This window comes from Pseudorasbora parva, chromosome 11, assembly GCF_024679245.1.
Source record: "Pseudorasbora parva isolate DD20220531a chromosome 11, ASM2467924v1, whole genome shotgun sequence".
Classification (NCBI taxonomy): Eukaryota; Metazoa; Chordata; class Actinopteri; order Cypriniformes; family Gobionidae; genus Pseudorasbora; species Pseudorasbora parva.
Genome location: NC_090182.1, coordinates 43733443 through 43752255, shown reverse-complemented (window position 1 = coordinate 43752255; position 18813 = coordinate 43733443). Strand labels below are relative to the sequence as shown.

General features: G+C 37.5%; 1 protein-coding gene across 2 annotated transcripts in view; it reads left to right on the top strand.

The window, feature by feature from the left end:
• Nucleotides 1–6434: 6434 nt before the first annotated feature.
• The window catches only part of cplx2b (complexin 2b), a 32159-nt gene continuing 19780 nt past the window's right edge, over nt 6435–18813 (top strand). Inside the window, exon 1 of one of the 2 annotated variants that reach the window (XM_067458048.1) lies at nt 6435–6591. The gene's annotated coding sequence lies outside the window, so the exon portion shown is untranslated. Of the gene's footprint in view, nt 6722–18813 lie in introns of both variants that reach the window. The other variant, XM_067458050.1, reaches the window with a different exon arrangement.

Genomic DNA, 18813 nt, shown 5'->3' with positions numbered 1-18813 from the left:
TCTTGTCTAATTATTAAGGAAAGGGGAGTGTCAAGAATAATGTATAAAAAAAAAATATACAGTTGTGGTCAGAATTATTGGCACCCCTGATAAATATGATCAAAGATGGCTGTAAAAATAAATCTGCATTGTTTATCGTTTTGATCTATCATTTAAAATATATATATATGCAAAAACCTATCCTTTCATTGAAGTGAAAGAATGGAAAGTCCGGGGAAAATCACATTATGAATGTTTTTCTCCAAAACACGTTGGACACAATTATTGGTACCCTTAGAATTGTTTATGAGTAAACTATCTCTGGCCTATATTCCCATTAATAATTACATTTTTAGCACACCAGAGTAACTAGAAACATGAAATTGTCCAGCTATGACGTCTTGTTCAGGAGTATAAATATGAGGAAACGGAGGACAAATTCCCTTAATCATTCACCACAATGAGTAAAACCACAGAAAATAGTTCTGATGAAAAGATTGTTGAGCTTCACAAAATAGAAAGTGGCTTTAAGGAAAATAGCTAAAGCATTAAAAATCCCCATTTCCACCATCAGGGCATTAATTAAAAAGTTTCAATCAACTAAAGATATTATGAATCTGCCTGGATGACGTGTGTCTATATCGTCCTAATGCTTGGCGAAGAGGAGAGTTTGAGTGGATGAAGACTCTCCAAGATCACAGATGGAGAATCACAGAGATTAGTTGAGTCTTGGGGTCAGAAAGCATAAAAAAAATCAAACAACCCCTACATCACCACATGTTGTTTGGGGGGGGGGATAAAAAAAATCCTTCTTGCTCATCCAGAAACACACTCGAGCATATTCAGTTCAGTCACGTCTGAAACTTCAAACAGGACCTGTGTTTGTGGCAAACCCACCAGATGTGTCTGGTGCAAACAGGGATAAAAAGTACCCCATGCCCACTACTAAATACACCGCTGGATATTTAATGTTGAGGGCCTATTTTTTTTCTGGAGGTCATGAAGATCCAAAACAAACATCAAAATCAACACACAAAATGTGTCACTGAACACAAGATGAAGCTTTGCCTGACCTGAACCCTAGAGAGAATGAGTGATGACCTGAAGAGAAGAGCACAGACACGGATCTGGGAATCTGAAGGATCTGGAGAGGTTCATGAAGGAATGGCCTCTGATCTCTTGTAGGGTGTTCTCCGGCTGCAAAAAGTATTTAATAAAAGGGTAACAATAATTATGGCCATCGTGTTTTGGAGAAATTTTTTATTTCATAATGTGATTTACACCCCTCTTTCAATTCTTTTTATTCAATGGAAGGTTAGAGTTTTGTGAATTTTCCGAATAATAGATCAAAAGATAAACATGCAGATTTATTTTACAGCCATCTTTGATTATATTTAGCAGGGGTGCCAATAATTCTGTAAATATCAGCTGTAAATGTATAAATTGTTCTTGTGAATGAATACCATAAAACTTTCAAATGCTAAATTTAGTGTTAGTTCACTAGGTTTAAGATCATTTTTCTTGCCTGAATGTGACACTTACCTAAACTCTTAAAAATAAAGGTTTTTATTGGCATCAGTGGTTTCATGAAGAACCTTTTCAAATCCTTTCCATAATCCAACAGAATATTAAGATGTTCTTTACACCAAGATTTATTTTAAGAACTGTTCACTTAAAAGTTATTATTTTTTGTTTAATTTTTTTTTTTTAAATTCTTCAATGGCACTGGTGTGGCCATGGAAAAAAAAAAAAAACTTTGAGAGACTTTACTCTCAAGAGCGTAAGAAACACCAGATGTGTTTTTCCAAAAACACAGCTGTATTACAAGATTGTTTTCAAGTTCAAAAACCTGTCAGATTCTCTGTATGAAGTAAACTAAACTACTCAGCAGTCAAGCACAGATTAAAAAGTGTATAATTTACTTAGCAGTGTCAGAGGTTGGATTGTTTTGAGATGTATCACTGTACTTCCCACTAAAATTTCCCTTGTATTGATAAAGGATGGGAAGGGCCTGGTTTAGCCTAAATATGACACTAGTGGGAGTCAAACATTTCAAGGTTGTTGAATCCCTTTCAAACTAATACTGATTTATTTTACTTGATATGTTTTTTTGTTTTGTTTGTTTTTAGAATAATCTCAAGATAAATCAAGATAAAGTTTGATCTCAGCTGTTGTATATCAGAAAATGCTTTCACCAATTGTTGAGTTGATGTCCTTAACTCTTTTAATACTTATCATCTAATTATAATAGAAAGGGGAATATGAGGACAAGAATAGAGATGCAAAATTAATGTAAATATCTAAACGACTGATTCACTAGGTGGCGCTGTTTCATTATGTTACGAAAGTCAGCAGTTTGCGTGAAAATATAAAGACCAAATGTTTCCACCAGATGGTGACACTGCATCCAAAATCAAACCTGCCCTGCGAGAGCAACCTTTTTCTAAAAAGCACTGTTGATGATCATCATCAGTATGTCTGAATAATTACAAACCTTATTCAGAAACAAAATGATTGCAAAATATGCTGCACTGTCTATGGGACGGCAATGAACATATTCTCAATTACATACAGTAAATATCAGTAGCTTAAATTGATTAGTTTGATTATTTATCAAATATATTGACCTAAATAATGTTTCAGTCACAATGAGCACAGTACCAGATGTCTCGTAGGTGCAGTTATAGCAGTCTTCTTTTATGTCCATCCAGTGAAGTGATAGATGAGGTTTAAAACAGCTGAGGACACAGGCCGCATCTAAAGGCCTGCATTGTGTCAACCTCACTGAAGCTGAATGGCCTCCGCCAAACTCCACCTCTACTGAAAACTGACGCTGCTTGCCTAGAAGCCACAGGCAAAACAGCAGAGCATATAGATGCTGCCTAAAACCCCTTTAGCAGTGCTATAAACATGCATTAAACACAAATGATATAAGTTTATATCCTTGTCTCTATTTTAAACCCATCCATGTTCATCTAATGCTCATTATTTAGCTTTAGCTGTGTGTACAATCCAAAAGAAAAGTAAAGTACCTAAAGTAATACTTATTGTTGCTATTCTGAAGAGAATAAAAAAAATAATAAAATAAAAAAACAGATGGGAAAAATGATAACTATGGCAATTAAAAGCGTTTTGAAATATATTATTCATATCTTCAGATTAAATGATGAGTCAGATGTGGGTGCTCCATATGCAGCAGGGATTTGATCTATTTTTGCTGTTGATCTTATTAACTTATTTACATGCATGGATATTGACAACTTCACATCTCTGAATTCAAGACAGCGTGAAACAGCCTAATGATGATGGATGACCTGCTCGTCACAATCAGCCGCATAATGCCTGTTCTTTTTCCAGGCTTATGTAAGAGGGTAATGTGTGGATATTATTTTATATGATTTCTATGTAATGAGCACACAAAGTCCAACTCTAAAGCAATACGTTGCATGTTTTGTACAGGTTTCATGTTTTTTTTGTGTTATTGGCCAATGTGTCTGTGACACATATCCAGAAAAGTCATGAAGGCCTACCAACTACAGTATTTGACCTTGAAATGATTCCAACTTCAGTATGGATTTTTATCTCTGAATGGTCCCTCATGGCTCTCTCAATATTAAGATTATAATTAAATTGTGGCTCCCATTACAGCTACCTAAACTTCGTTGTTTTCTTGTTACAGACATGATGTCATAAAACCAGTTTCAAATAGAGCAGACCTCTGAAATCAGACCCCATATGGCTTATTCATGTTTTGCTCTGTTTGAACTGATTGTGTTACTCAGTGTAGCACCTGTCAGTAATATTTGTTCAGGTCTATGTACAGGAGGTAATGAAGGATCAGTAATCACTGTACACAGCGCGTTTTACAACAAGGTCCTGCTGACCGAAAGGAAAAACACTGAAGTCTGAAATAGCTGAATGCACATAATACCACGTTGCTGACAGATAGTGTCATGGAACATTATTGTTTATGAATGTGTTGTCTATATTAAACACCATTTCAGCACCTTAAAAATTGGTCAAAAAAATGGCTCCACATATGTTAGTCAGACATAGAGCTTATTTTACATCAGTTACATAAAAATGCGAATTGTTCTTACTTGATAGGAAAAGTAAGACTGGTTGTGCCTTGACTATCTGCAGTCACTTCATAACATTTCAAAGTTGATCCACTGGAATCACGTGGACTATTTTAACGATGTCTGTATTACTTTTCTGGGCCTTGAAAGTTGCACTGAGGTTGCTGCCAATTAGTGTTTCAGAAACCTCTTGCATTTCATCAGTAATATGTTAATTTGTGTGCTAAAGATGAACAAAGGTCTTGCGGGGTTGACATGAAGGTGAGTAATCACAGAAATGGTATTTTTGAGGGAACTAACCCATTCACATAATGGCTATGTTTTTGTAACTGGCCCTAGGTCAGGTGTGTATGGATGTGTTAAAGGAAAAGGACTATTCTGTTCATAACAGTTCAGAAAAAGCAGTTTAAAGGGATAGTTCACAAAATATGATTCATATATTATGCAGACGTCTTTAGTGCCTTTTATGGGTCTTGAGAGAGGAAATGACATTGGTGTCAATAAAGGGCTTTCTTAGCCGTTGGATTTCAACAAAAATATCTTCACTTGTGTTCCGAAGATGAATGGAGGTTTTAAGGGTGTTGAACGACATTAGGGAAAGTAATTAATGACAGATTTTTCATTTTTGGGTGAACTAACCCTTTAACTCTAGTCACGCACCAGCTCTTCTGCCACTCAGCCCTAGCTGAGGGGGCGTGTTCCGGAGGGAAAGTGACGTCGATGCATACCCTCTAGTCTAAGGCAAAATATGTATTTGAACACCCTGCTATTTTGCAAGTTCTCCCACTTGGAAATCATGGAGGGGTCTGAAATTGTCATTGTAGGTGCATGTCCACTGTGAGAGACATAATCTAAAAAATAAAAAAAAACTATGTATGATTTTTTAACTATTTATTCATATGATACAGCTTCAGATAAGTATTTGAACACCTGTCTAGCAGCTAGAATTCTGACCCTTAAATACCTATTAGTCTGCCTTTAAAATGTCCACCTCCAAATAGATGGACCTGTTTGAGGTCGTTAAAGACACCTGTCCACCCCATATAATCAGTAAGAATCCAACTACTAACAAGGCTGGAAAGGGCTACAGGGAAATTGGCAAGCAGCTTGGTGAAAAAAGGTCCACTGTTGGAGCAATGATTAGAAAATGGAAGAAGCTAAACATGACTGTCAATCTCCCTCCGACTGGGGCTCCATGCAAGATCTCACCTCATGGGGTCTCAATGATCTTAAGAAAGGTGATAAATCAGCCCAGAACTACACAGGAGGAGCTGGTCAATGACCTGAAAAGAGCTGGGACCACCATTTCCAAGGTTACTGTTGGTAATACACTCTTGCTGTTGGTAAGACGTCATGGTTTGAAATCATGCATGGCAGGGAAGGTTCCCTTGCTTAAACCAGCATATGTCCAGGCCTGTCTTAAGTTTGTCATTTATCATATAAATAAATAGTTAAAAAATCAGACATTGTGATTTCTAGATTTTTTTTTTTTAGATTATGTCTCTCACAGTGGACATAATACGATAAATACGGCACCTACGATGACAATTTCAGACCCCTCCATGATTTCTGAGTGGGAGAACTTGCAATATAGCAGGGTGTTCAAATACTTATTTTCCCCACTGTGTGTGTGTGTGTGTGTGTGTGTGTATACACATACACACACACACACACACACACACACACACACACACACACATTATATATATATAATGGGCATCAGGCTAAATTAGTCGGGCCTGTAGTGCGCAGATCAAAATTGCATTCAGCAGATCAAAAATAAAAGTAGGCTAATCATAAAGTCAAAAAATAAAAAACGTCAAAAATAAATAAATAAACAAATGCTCACTGCCAAAGCAATGGAATTTCATTTGAATTTACATTCAGATTTTCAAAAATGCTGCAATTTAACTTTTACATAATGAATAAAAAACGAAAACGAAATGGCTCGAATAATTGAAACTATACTTTACCTGTCTTGAACAACACAAATGTTAATTTGGCGCAGTTAGCTAAATGGTAATTAGCAAAATGGTATTTTAAACAAAACCCTAAAAGTTTGATTTTGATATCAACATCTATGAAGATAATGGCAGTGGTGTTCTGTCAAACGCAAGTGCGGAAGCGGCGCACTGTTGCTATGACTACCTCTTCAGGCGTAAGCTATGGCTCTTTTCGCTGATGTGCTCTGGCTAACTTCTATATCTAACTTGTGCTGTTTATTTAGCTAAAGGTTTTAAAAACCGGCTGCAACGTAGCCTACTGTTTAAAAAAAAAAAAAAAAAAAAAAAAAACCGACATGCACCCCACAGCTTTTGTTTTTAGTATGTGGGGTTTAAACCTCCTCGTGACATGGGCCTAATGCTGTAGGTTCAGTTGTTAATGGCAGGGTGTGGAAGAGGGGCGGGTGGCTGCAGAGCGAGAATCTGACAAGAGAGAGAGGGAGGGTGCGATTCGATACGGAGCAGCACACATCACACCAGACGCCGAATTCAAAGCAGTCAGGAACACCGAGCTCTCTCACATCGCGGAGGTTTGTAAATGTTCGCTCATCGCATGCTCTCTTTTCTCCATCCATTTGCTCAGACTCGGCGCGCTGTTGCAGTTGAATGCCGCATGTTCCCGGGGCTGAACTCGGCGATGGAGAGGGTTGGGCACGCCGGGTAAGGGGTGATCTGCCAGTTTCAGCTCCATGTTTCTAAGAAAAGGGCAAGTGAAATGTGAGTTGTCAGGTGCTTTGAGATGTCTTGTGTGTTTTCAGATAAGCCTAGAGACAGAAAGCGCGCGCGACGTTCATGATGAGAGAGAGAGAGAGAGAGAGAGAGAGAGAGAGAGAGAGAGAGAGAGAGAGAGAGAGAGAGAGAGAGAGAGAGAGAGAGAGAGAGAGAGAGAGAGAGAGAATATGCGCAGGTGCAGCAATTGATGAATCTGTCAGCTGATGGACTGCGTGATTATATTGTATACCGGTGGTGGGCAAGGCCGACAACAACTGAATAAGATAGGCCTCGGCTATACATGATTCTACTGTTGATCTTTTCTTGTAGTGAGATTGAGCTTCAGAGATCGTCTCTCATCTACAGTGGGAGTATGAGAAACCAGTATCTGAGACTAAAATTGCCTTGCACTCCAGTACAGTAGAATGGCCAGATAATTCCCTATGTGCTCTTACTGTCCATTGTATTGGTTCATTTATAATTCTTCAAACATGACCACTTAATATCTAACTGTCATTCTCTACAAATAAAACAGTTTATACATTGATTATGATTTATAAGTACCATGGGCCAAAGTAACAAGCTGTGTACAGTGGCTGACATCTGGTTTTATGAGACCTCTGCCATGCAAGTGTAAAATTTAGAATAGAAATTGTGAAATTAACCTCTTCAAATTCAATAATATGCTTCTTTGAACCGTGAGACAATAACATACCTTTAACCTTAACCAATATAGTAGTGTTTTTGTGGGGTTACGTAAATCGCACAATGAAAATCTGAGTTTATCTATGTGCACATTAATGCATTTAGTTATGTTCATTATCTAGGATTGTAATAAGTATTGCAATATTTTTTTAAGCATGCCATCAAGATTAAATGTAGTTTATAATCAGTTCTCTTAAGATAACATTTTAAAAACCCGTTATGTGGATGGTACAGTAATTATGTTTTGAGCTATTCAAATGGCTTTGGCATGCAGCCCCACTGTTTTCATACGCATGAGCTTTCAGAAGAATTCTCCCTGATTGGACTCAGCAAATGCACATTACTATTTCTTACATTTGGCCCTAGGCAAGAACGGGAAATAGGCCTAACCCTTGACCATTATTCATGTGCTGTGGGAGTGAAAAGAAGAGATAAAAGGAGCGAAAGAGAGAAAGGATGCATGGATGTATAGTAGAGGAACAGATAAGATCACGCTATTTCTGGTGAAACTTGGATTGGCTATGCTGCGATTTATATTGGCTCTATGCTGCTTGATGTTTACTGGGCGTTATAGCATTCATACTGACATGGAACTTTGCAAAAGAAAATTACAGTGATGTGTGCACCAATTTCCTTGATTGTTTTTAATGTAAGTGCATTGTTCTGGATAATATTAAACTGATTGTTATGCAGAAAATGTAGTTTTAGATTTCCGAATTTAAAGCAACAGGTTTTTAAAACAATTTTCATATCTTTTTTTTTTTAAAGCTAAAGTGTTTCACTCACTGAATAGAATCAGAGAATTGGGAGAAATTCATACAGGCGTAACATTGATTCAGGACTCTTTAAGTCAGTCATATGGACACATCTGTCCTCCAGCATGAGAGGAAGGAGCGTCTCAGAGAGGTGTTGTTTGTGACAGGTGTGGAGTGGCGGTTTTGAAGCCTCCACTGTGTGTTTGGTGCTGAGAGTCGTCAGGAGAGGTCTAGCTGCAGGGGAGAAATCAAGTGCTGAATTATTTATAGCTGTGTCCAACCTCCATCAAATTGCATTGTGAGGCTTTATGATCATATTTCTTTTTGCAGACTATGGTTCTGCTGCCACCATTGAAATGCTCTAAATGTCTCAGAATTCTGATAAAACAGCTGCTGAGCAACACCACAAAACAGCCAATAGGTGTGGAGTGACAGCTTACCAGAAGCTTTTGTCTCTTTTGTTATTATTGATGAACTGGTTTATGAAGTTTGAACGACTATATTTACTTTAGATAGTACCTTAATTAGCACAGCTATTTTTTGTTTGCATGCAATGAACAAGCCAGCACAATCACTGATGGAAATCTAATGCTTCCTAATATAATAAAACTGCTATTTTGTGAACTAGATGTATATGTTACTGAGTCAAATATGGAAATATGTTGGAGAGGTTGATTGTAATTGAAAAGACCTTTTATCTGGCTAAATGGTCTGAAGATAATGCTCTTTGGATGAAATGCTTTCAGCAAGTATTTCAACTGAAAGCTTATCTCTCTTCCCCAGATTTCTTTACTCCCTCTGCATGGTTAGCCACTTGGCTGACACATACAAACACCAAACACACTTCAGACTCAAGGAAGCGGCCCGAGATAGCAAAAATTGACAACCTATGGGTCAACAACAGTGTTGCATTACAATATTGTGTTACTCCCTAAAAAAGTAACTTGCACTTTGTTACCTTTATGGAAAGTAATGTGTTACGTTACTTTTTGTATTATTTTTTTCATCTGGGCTGGGTTTGCTTGTTTGCTTTTTTAATTAAAAAAAAGTAGAGGCCCTTGCACATCAATAGTGAAATGAATATGCCTCAGGTTGAAGGAAATGAAAACTCACATCTGTGCAGTAGAGGGCGCAGCTCAACTCCAAGTCTCAACTCCAAGTCTTCTAGAGTCGCGGCCAAAGCCGATTCGAAAGACTGTTGTTCACCAGCTTCTTTGTTTTCAAGTAGCACGTGGAACCGTCACAACTCTGCCGTCATTTTATTAAGCCCACCCTCCGACTATACACAATGTGTTTGTGATTTGTGAACAGAACACACACGCACTCGTTAATATTTCTCATTTAAATGATACACAACAAGTTTAGAATGATGCGATCGGTCACAAGACACACGAGAGCCAATGGCATTTTACAATCAAAGCTGACGTAATGACGCAATTGGTCACGAGACACACGACAGCCAACGCTGTCAAAGCTGACCTGACGTTGCTCTGGCTGCAATATTCGAAAAATATTATTAATCTTAGACTCGACGTTACTGATCGCTTTTGGGGATTTTCTTCACACAAATCAATCGTTTGGCCTCGGAACACTTGGGATATTTGTACTTTCTGAATAAATTGTGCCTGCAGTCGTATCTGCCTGTTATATCCTGTTTTTTATAATACACAAATGGGTAGGTTTAGGGAAGGGATTGAGTTACGTGTTCAAAATGTGTCTGAATATGTGTGTGTGTGTCCACAAGGTAAATGGATTTATAAACATACTAAATTATGTTTTTTTGAAAATGTAAAAATGCAGAATGTTTCTTTTGATGGGTAGGTGCTGTGTGTGTGATGGGTAGGTTTAGGGGCTGTGTGTGTGTGATGGGTAGGTTTAGGGGCTATGTGTGTGATGGGTAGGTTTAGGGGCTGTGTGTGTGATGGGTAGGTTTAGGGGCTGTGTGTGTGTGATGGGTAGGTTTAGGGGCTGTGTGTGTGTGATGGGTAGGTTTAGGGGCTGTGTGTGTGATGGGTAGGTTTAGGGGCTGTGTGTGTGATGGGTAGGTTTAGGGGCTGTGTGTGTGTGATGGGTAGGTTTAGGGGCTGTGTGTGTGTGATGGGTAGGTTTAGGGGCTGTGTGTGTGTGATGGGTAGGTTTAGGGGTAGGGGCAGTGTAGGGGGATAGAATGAAACGGCGTTGATAAACACGCTAAAAAACGATAGCACTTGATTGTCTTGATATCACGCCAAAATGGCATACGAATTGGCATGTCATACATACCCGATTTCATGAGATCAGTCTGGTTTATTTAGGATCACATGTCAAGTAAAAAATTATTAAATATGAATATTCGAAAAATCAGAGTCGTCACACCGGAGATGAGTTTATTGAGGATGACTTGTCGGTGAGCCAAATACACTTCAGGGATGCGTTGGTCATGTCCAGTCGCAGGTCCAGCATCTGATCTGGATACGGCCTGGATCCGACTGACTGCAGTAAAAGGAGGCCAGGATGGCAGAGGCCACTGGGCAAATTTGGCCAGGATGCCGTGGTTACACTTCTACTCTTTTTCCGAAGGACATCCTGGGATATTTAAGGACCACAGAAAGCCAGAACCTCATCTGAAGGACAGTCCTTTACAGTACAGTGTCCCCGTCACTATTCTGGGGTGTTAGGACCTCAGACAGGGTGAGCGCTATTCATACAGGCAATAACAGGACGTAACCATAGAAGAAACAGTTCATGGCTATAACCGGGAGAGGGCTCCCTCTGTTTGTCGGCTGAATGGAGACCAACCGCAGCCGGGGACAATTTTGTTGTAAATTCAAAAGTAGTGCGTTAATTTACTAGTTACTTGAAAAAAAAAATGTGTCTGGTTATATGTAACTCACATTACTGGTTATTATTAACCCCCAACACTGGTCAACAGATATGCATTGTTTTAGTGCAAAACCAATATTTATGTGTGAACTTGAGTCTGAAGGATTGTGACTATAGAATAATATAATGCTGAAATAGGTTTGAGAAGTGCTGAAGGCTTAAAAACTTTTTAAAAAATCTCAAAGCATTTCTTGGCCCCCCATGAGAACCCAAGAGAACATCCAGAAAAACCATCCGTCTGACATGTAAAGCAATACCAGGTATATTTCATATTGCATTAATTGTAATCTCTTTGCACAGGTGGTCCAGTGTTTCACAGTGTGAAGTATACAAATTTATTCTGGCATTCTCACTAGATTGCACACGGAAATATTGTGTGCATTCGGCGCAACTGTTTATTTTTCAAAGTCGGGCCCATCTGTTTGCAAGGCACAGGCCTTGTTTGAATACAGCAAAATGGAAAGTGTGAATCAGGTGTTAAGGAGTGCAGTCAGCAACACTACAGTAATGTGTATATGACATGCTAACTTTAATGTGACAAGAGCTAATTGGCCCCACTGGAGAGGGGGTTTCCCGTGACCTCTTGTGTGAGCCCAACCCAGCACGCAATGATGGCTTTGACAATCACATAGCAGGAGTCCAGTGGAAGTAGCTGCAGACCCCCTTCCTGAAATCAAGTGTCCTCAACTGCTCTCTCAGCAGGGAGTATAATATTCATATGCTGGCTTAAGTGGGTCAATGCTGACTCTTGATACTTTGCCGTAAAATATCAGATATTTATTTTGTGCTAGTGATTCCTAACCAAGGGATAATGTTGCAGTTTAAAAATTGTATGATTTGCTTTTTTAGACCTATAAATCAGAAATTACAACTTGCTGTACTGTAAAATACTGTAAAAATTCTACCTACTAAAATATTTAGGTATCAGACTTGTACCTGTGTCACAACCTGCTGTGATCAAGAGCTCATTACAACCTCTTTTAATTTATTTATTGATGAAAAAAATAGCTTAGTATATTAATCACAGGACTGTTCTGTCATTTTTGTCTGAATATGAAAATGATCATGACTTTCTTGTCAAATTTGACAGCTACAGTAACATCCTAAATACATACAATTAAATGAAAATCATTAGACACAATTACAGTACATTGTTTTCACTAATTTCACTTGAGCAGAATATTTGTATTGTGTGTGCCATGCATGCACATTATTGGCACATCATATCTTAGAAATGTATCTTAAGCATGCTTGTTGCTGAAATGTCTTTTGGTAGATTATTTAAGAAAACATGCATTAGGGACAAAATTGCTCTAAGATGAAGAAACACTCAATTGACAACATTCACGAAAAATGCATATAAATAGTACGAGTGTGCAATGTCGTGGTTTTTTGCGTGCATATGATACGCACTTTATGGCGTATTATACATACGAACCCCCCACCCCACTACCCTAAACCTACCCAAGCGCGTGTCATATATACACGGTATAAAGTGCGTATCATATGCACGTGAAAAAAAAGCCTATCATATGCACGCCAAAATTAGTTTTGGCGTATACATTCCACGACATTGCACACTCGTACTATTTATACGCATTTATGTGTGATCGGGTTGATTTTAGGGATGCACAATATAAGCTACCATATCGCTATTGGCCGATATATGTTAATTTTTGATGTTTTCGTTATCAGTCCAATAGGAAAATTAGGCTGATAAAGCCGATACATAATGGATTATTTCACACTTCAGATGTGTGCTGCTCACCATGATGGTTTTGAATTGCTTACTGGGATTACTTCTAAAAGGAAAATACACCTAAAGGGATAGTTCACTCAAAAAACTAAATTAGCCCATGATTTACTCACACTCAAGTCATTCTAGCTGTATATGACATTCTTCTTTCAGACTAATACATTTGGGGTTATAATAAAACATTTCCTGGCTCTTCCAAGCAGGGAATGGCAGGCCAAAATTTGAAGTTCAAAAAAGTGCATCCATCCATTATAAAAGTAATCCAGACGGCTCAGAGTTGTTAATAAAGGCCTTCTGAAGCAAATCGATGGGTTTTTGTAAGAAAAATATTTAACGTTATAAAGTAAAATATGTCGTTTTTGCCAGACCGCCTTCCGTATTAAATAAAAAAAAAATGGTAAATTTGACTTTTGTTTTTGTAATCAGGCTCTCAAAATGTATATACACATTTGGATTAGATTAATTGGCCAATGTCAGTTATGGGAATAACACTTGAAGAGAGGTGTGCTTTTATTTTTGGCGGCATACTTCTTTTTTAAATTTATTTTTTATTTTAAATAATCAGATATAATTATGATCCCAAGTGAAATTATTATTATTATCAAATTATAATAATAATTATTACTGAATAAATATACAATTTAAGTTAAACCATTTTATATGGAATTTCGAATTGTCACATGTATGTTCACATGTATCATAAATTATTTAGAATTATAATATATATTATTTTCTGTTACAGTCAAAACTCATTTATATAGGGTTTTTTTTTTTCAGCCAAGACATTAATGTCTATTTAAACAGAACCTATGTGGTTTTCTGAGACTGAAAAATGTATTGCTGCCCTGATAGATCATGATAGACCTCTGAGGATGCCTTTTCATCCAGCCATGTGGCATTACATTTATTCTGCTGTTTTTTTTGTAATATAGCACTGGACTTGCAGGACAGGACATTTGGCCGTGTGAAAGTAGGATACAGTGCTCTGCACTAGGTCTGTGTTTTGTTGTGCTAATAATTCCCGGAAAAATGATTCCAGGCATGATGTATTAATATACATGCTGAGAATGAACAGATTGCTTTTCTGCTCCTGTGTGTTGGGATGGATCTGTATAGTATTGTAGCCAGGCCCCATGCCCTATATTTAATCTCGTGAATGGTGCTTTTCTGTCAGAAATGCTTTGTAAACCAGGCAGAGCTGCTCAGAGTTTAACCTAATTACCCTTTCATGCCCTTCCTTCCTGTATCCCTCCCACAGCCTTGCCTTTTGCGGGAAGTGTATCAGTTCCTTATTTACTGTTCAGCCTAGTAGGTTGAAACCATTTGGTTTGCTGTTACGGTTGCTTATCAGTGCTTTTCATTTTGATGTGATGACAATTAAACAGAATTATGGCAAACTTCCAGGCTCCAGATTGTGTGCATGGTTTTTATACTTCTAGATATTCACTGAAAATAGGCTTTTGATTTTTAATCAAGTAATAATTGAAGCTTGGCAAACTTAGAAGAAATGTCACAGAAATGTAACTGGTCTAAGTGAACAACTCGCCATAGGCATGGACATGCAATTCAACCGAAAAATATTGTTCATTTCAGGCTTGTCTCTGGCTGCCAATGTCTCAAACAATTAAGTAAATAACTTAATTTCAACACGAGAATTAAACAAATCATAATTAATATATTTTCTTTATCATTTGCATTGTATTGCTTTATTTGTTTTAATCTTGAAATAGAAGAACAGTAGTAATTGGTCATTTGTAATGGTGTAAACCTCAAAACATTTCTTTGTAAATGTCAGGCATGTTTATTACCCTCAGGTGCATGGTGTTCTTGTCGATTTGTAAAAAAATATATAAAAAATTAACCCACATAAAATCAGGAAAACAGCCCGATTCTAGACTAGAGGACATAAAATAAATCTACTCACCCATTATTTTCTCAGTAATGTGACCTAGTACAACTTCTCTCCTAAACAACTGGGGAAAGTACATTTAATACCAAAAACAAAAACAAAAAAACACACATTCTTCACATACAATGCAACTTTATGGTACTAAACTGATTACCTGCTTTGAATACAAGCAGCTTCCCTGGTCTATATATGCATAAATAATACCAGTATATAAAATAGCTCAATCAAAAGGTCTTCACATTATATCTGAAATTTCAACAAAAGACAGGGAATGACCATTGTTTTGCTAACATTTATTATAAATGAATGGCTGTAATTTTACAGGGATATGTAACAATTATCATAATATCCTAGCCTGGATGCCAGCCGAACTTACCCCTGCCCACAACATTTTTAGGTCGGACGATTCGGTCTGGCCTCGCTCCAAAGAGGAGTAATTATCTCTGAACAGAAACTGTTCGGACCAATGAGATCATCAGGGCAGGCTTTAGACGATGGCGGCCAGATGATCAACAGTAACGTAATCATCACGTCATCAAAGGGGCTTGGATTATATTTGTTCGAATCCTAAACGGAGAGCTTGTTTGTATCTGCATTCACCTTCACAATTTATCACAATTTATTATGATCATGTTGGGTAAGTACTCTGTGTATCATTAAATTATTTTATTTTTTTACAACACCGGCAAAGATTGTTTATTCCAGCGCGCGTGCAGACAGGGTTGCCAAGTTTTTACAACTAAACCGCCAACTACTAGCCCTAAACAATAGCTTCTCGAGGGATTCTCCGGAAAAAAATGATGTTTGGGGGGTAAAATGTGTGTTATTTTGGCAAGATTGGCTGCTAAAATTCGCACTCATGGGTCTATATATCACATAATAGTCGCTTAAACCCGCGGACATAGAAAACAACCCGCAGAAAAAAACGTGGACTTGGCAACACAGTGCAGTTGAGCTCTGTTGACATTTGACAACTAACGTAATGCGTCGCTCCGTTGCTCTGATTGGTTGTTGGTCTATCCAATTGATGTCTTTCCTGGTTCGGTTGAAACACGCCCCATAATCACAGCCCAATGGAGCAGTTTCAGACTCATATTCTGACTAGAATTGAGTATGACCACGTCAGGCTAATAATATCCAGAAACCACAAGAACAATGCTATGTATTTTGTTGACTTGTGTACTTTTTAATTATCCCACACATTTCAAACCATGTTTAAATCAAGTGAAATCGGCTGCTTTTATCTTCTCTCATCTTGATTATTGTAACGCTGTATATACTGGCTTACCTAAGGGCTCTATAGCAAAGCTTCAACTGATACAAAATGCAGCTGCTAGAGTACTAATGAAATAAAAATGGAGAGAGCATATTTCAGCGGTTTTATTTGAATTACATTGGCTGCCAGTTCATCAAAAGATTGACTTTAAGGTTATTTTATTGGTTTATAAAACTCTGCATAATCTGGCACCTCAATACATTTCAGACTGTCTGTCAAGATACGTTCCAAATCGTTGTTTGAGGTCCTTCAGTGCTATTCTTCTGTCACAATATACAGTAGTTCATAAACCATCTGGTGGTTCTTCTTTTAGCCACTATATGCTCCAGATATTTGGAAGACTACCTAATGAAGTGAAAGAAGCTCCAAGCATTCATATTTTTAAAAAGCTGGTTAAGACATATCTTTTCAAACTTTCTTTTCAGAATAATATGATGTGAAGGTTTCTTTATTGATATCGAGTTTATATATTGCTAATTCTTTTATTTTAGCAATAAATAATATATAGCACTTTGAGTTGGATTTCATGTATGAAAAGTGCTATACAAATAAATGTTTATTATTATTATATTATTATTTTAACCAATGGACCATGTCATTGTGTCACCTGTCAATAATGTAATATCCACTCGACTCTTGATTTCCATAAGGAAATGCCAAATACACTTCAATATATGTATATTATTACACTGACAAGCAGCTGTTTGGATGCATTTATCAACAGAAAACGAATTATTGTTAGTAGTCGAATCATTGGATAGCACAACACTGTGCTAACACGTTTAGCCTTATTGTTTGAATTGCTTGTTTTCATGATTCAAATTGAGTAACGTTTTTACCGTGCTTCAGCGACAACACTGTTTTGTCAAGTGGCTAGAATAATCAGAGAGAGCTTTCTTCATAATACTGTACAATTTGTTTTCAAATTAATTGCACGTCATTTAGCAACAGTCATTTAGTCATCCTGTTTTTACTCAAATGTAATTAGTGCGATTGTTTTAACCATGCAAAATAGCACCGTTTCCCCACAGAATAAAAGCTCAGAGAAGGGTGTTTTGCGCTGGTCTCTCTCATTAGCATTTGATCTCGGCGCTTCCTACTTCATAACGCATTAACATTAACATTAATAACATTAATAAAACTTTAATACATTCACTCATTCATGAACATGATTTCTGTCAGAGTCCGTCAGATTCCTTTCAATTGGCTGAAGAGGTGAAGAGTCAAGACTACAACTCCCATGATTCCACGCTCATTCACAGTCATCAAGCAACATCTACCTTAACTTACATACTCTGCCTTTAATGTCAGAAAGTTATCTGTGCTACTGTTTTTCATAAATACCAACAGTAAAACCTTTTTTCATAAAGGTACTAAATAGGAAAAGGATCGACCGCCTGCAGTTGATTTTGATTTTCTAGGTATTATCAACTGGCCAGAGTTTTGAGACCGCAATAGGCGTGATGGAGTATAATGTGTTAAGAGCTCACTCAAGTACTGGGGAGCTAAACCATTCAGTGCTTTGTAAGTAATAAGCAAGATTTTAAAATGTATGCGATGTTTAATAGGGAGCCAGTGCAGTGTTAACAAAACCTGCTAATATGATCATACTTCCTGGTTCTAGTAAGAACTCGAGCTGCTGTGTTTTGGACTAGCTGGGGTTTGTTTATTAAGCGAGCAGGGCAACCACCCAGGAGAGCATTACAATAATCTAGCCTTGAGCTCATGAACGCATTAATTAACTGTTCAGCATTTGTCGTTAAAATTATGTGCTGTAATTTAGATATATTTTTAAGATGGTAGAATGCAGTGTTACAGATGCTAGAAACGTGGCTTTCAAATGAAAGATTGGTATCAAAGAGCAAACTCAGGTTCCTCACTGACGACGAGGGCTTGACAGAGCAGTCATCAAGTGTTAGACAGTATTCTAGGTTACTACTTGTGGAGCTTTTTTGTCCAATAATTAAATATATATATATATATATATATATATATATATACAGTCTTGTTCAAAATAATAGCAGTACAATGTGACTAACCAGAATAATCAAGGTTTTTCGTATATTTTTTTATTGCTACGTGGCAAACAAGTTACCAGTAGGTTCAGTAGATTCTCAGAAAACAAACGAGACCCAGCATTCATGATATGCACGCTCTTAAGGCTGTGCAATTGGGCAATTAGTTGAATTAGTTGAAAGGGGTGTGTTCAAAAAAATAGCAGTGTGGCATTCAATCACTGAGGTCATCAATTTTGTGAAGAAACAGGTGTGAATCAGGTGGCCCCTATTTAAGGATGAAGCCAACACTTGTTGAACATGCATTTGAAAGCTGAGGAAAATGGGTCGTTCAAGACATTGTTCAGAAGAACAGCGTACTTTGATTAAAAAGTTGATTAGAGAGGGGAAAACCTATAAAGAGGTGCAAAAAACGATAGGCTGTTCAGCTAAAATGATCTCCAATGCCTTAAAATGGAGAGCAAAACCAGAGAGACGTGGAAGAAAACGGAAGACAACCATCAAAATGGATAGAAGAATAACCAGAATGGCAAAGGCTCAGCCAATGATCACCTCCAGGATGATCAAAGACAGTCTGGAGTTACCTGTAAGTACTGTGACAGTTAGAAGACGTCTGTGTGAAGCTAATCTATTTTCAAGAATCCCCCGCAAAGTCCCTCTGTTAAAAAAAAGGCATGTGCAGAAGAGGTTACAATTTGCCAAAGATCACATCAACTGGCCTAAAGAGAAATGGAGGAACATTTTGTGGACTGATGAGAGTAAA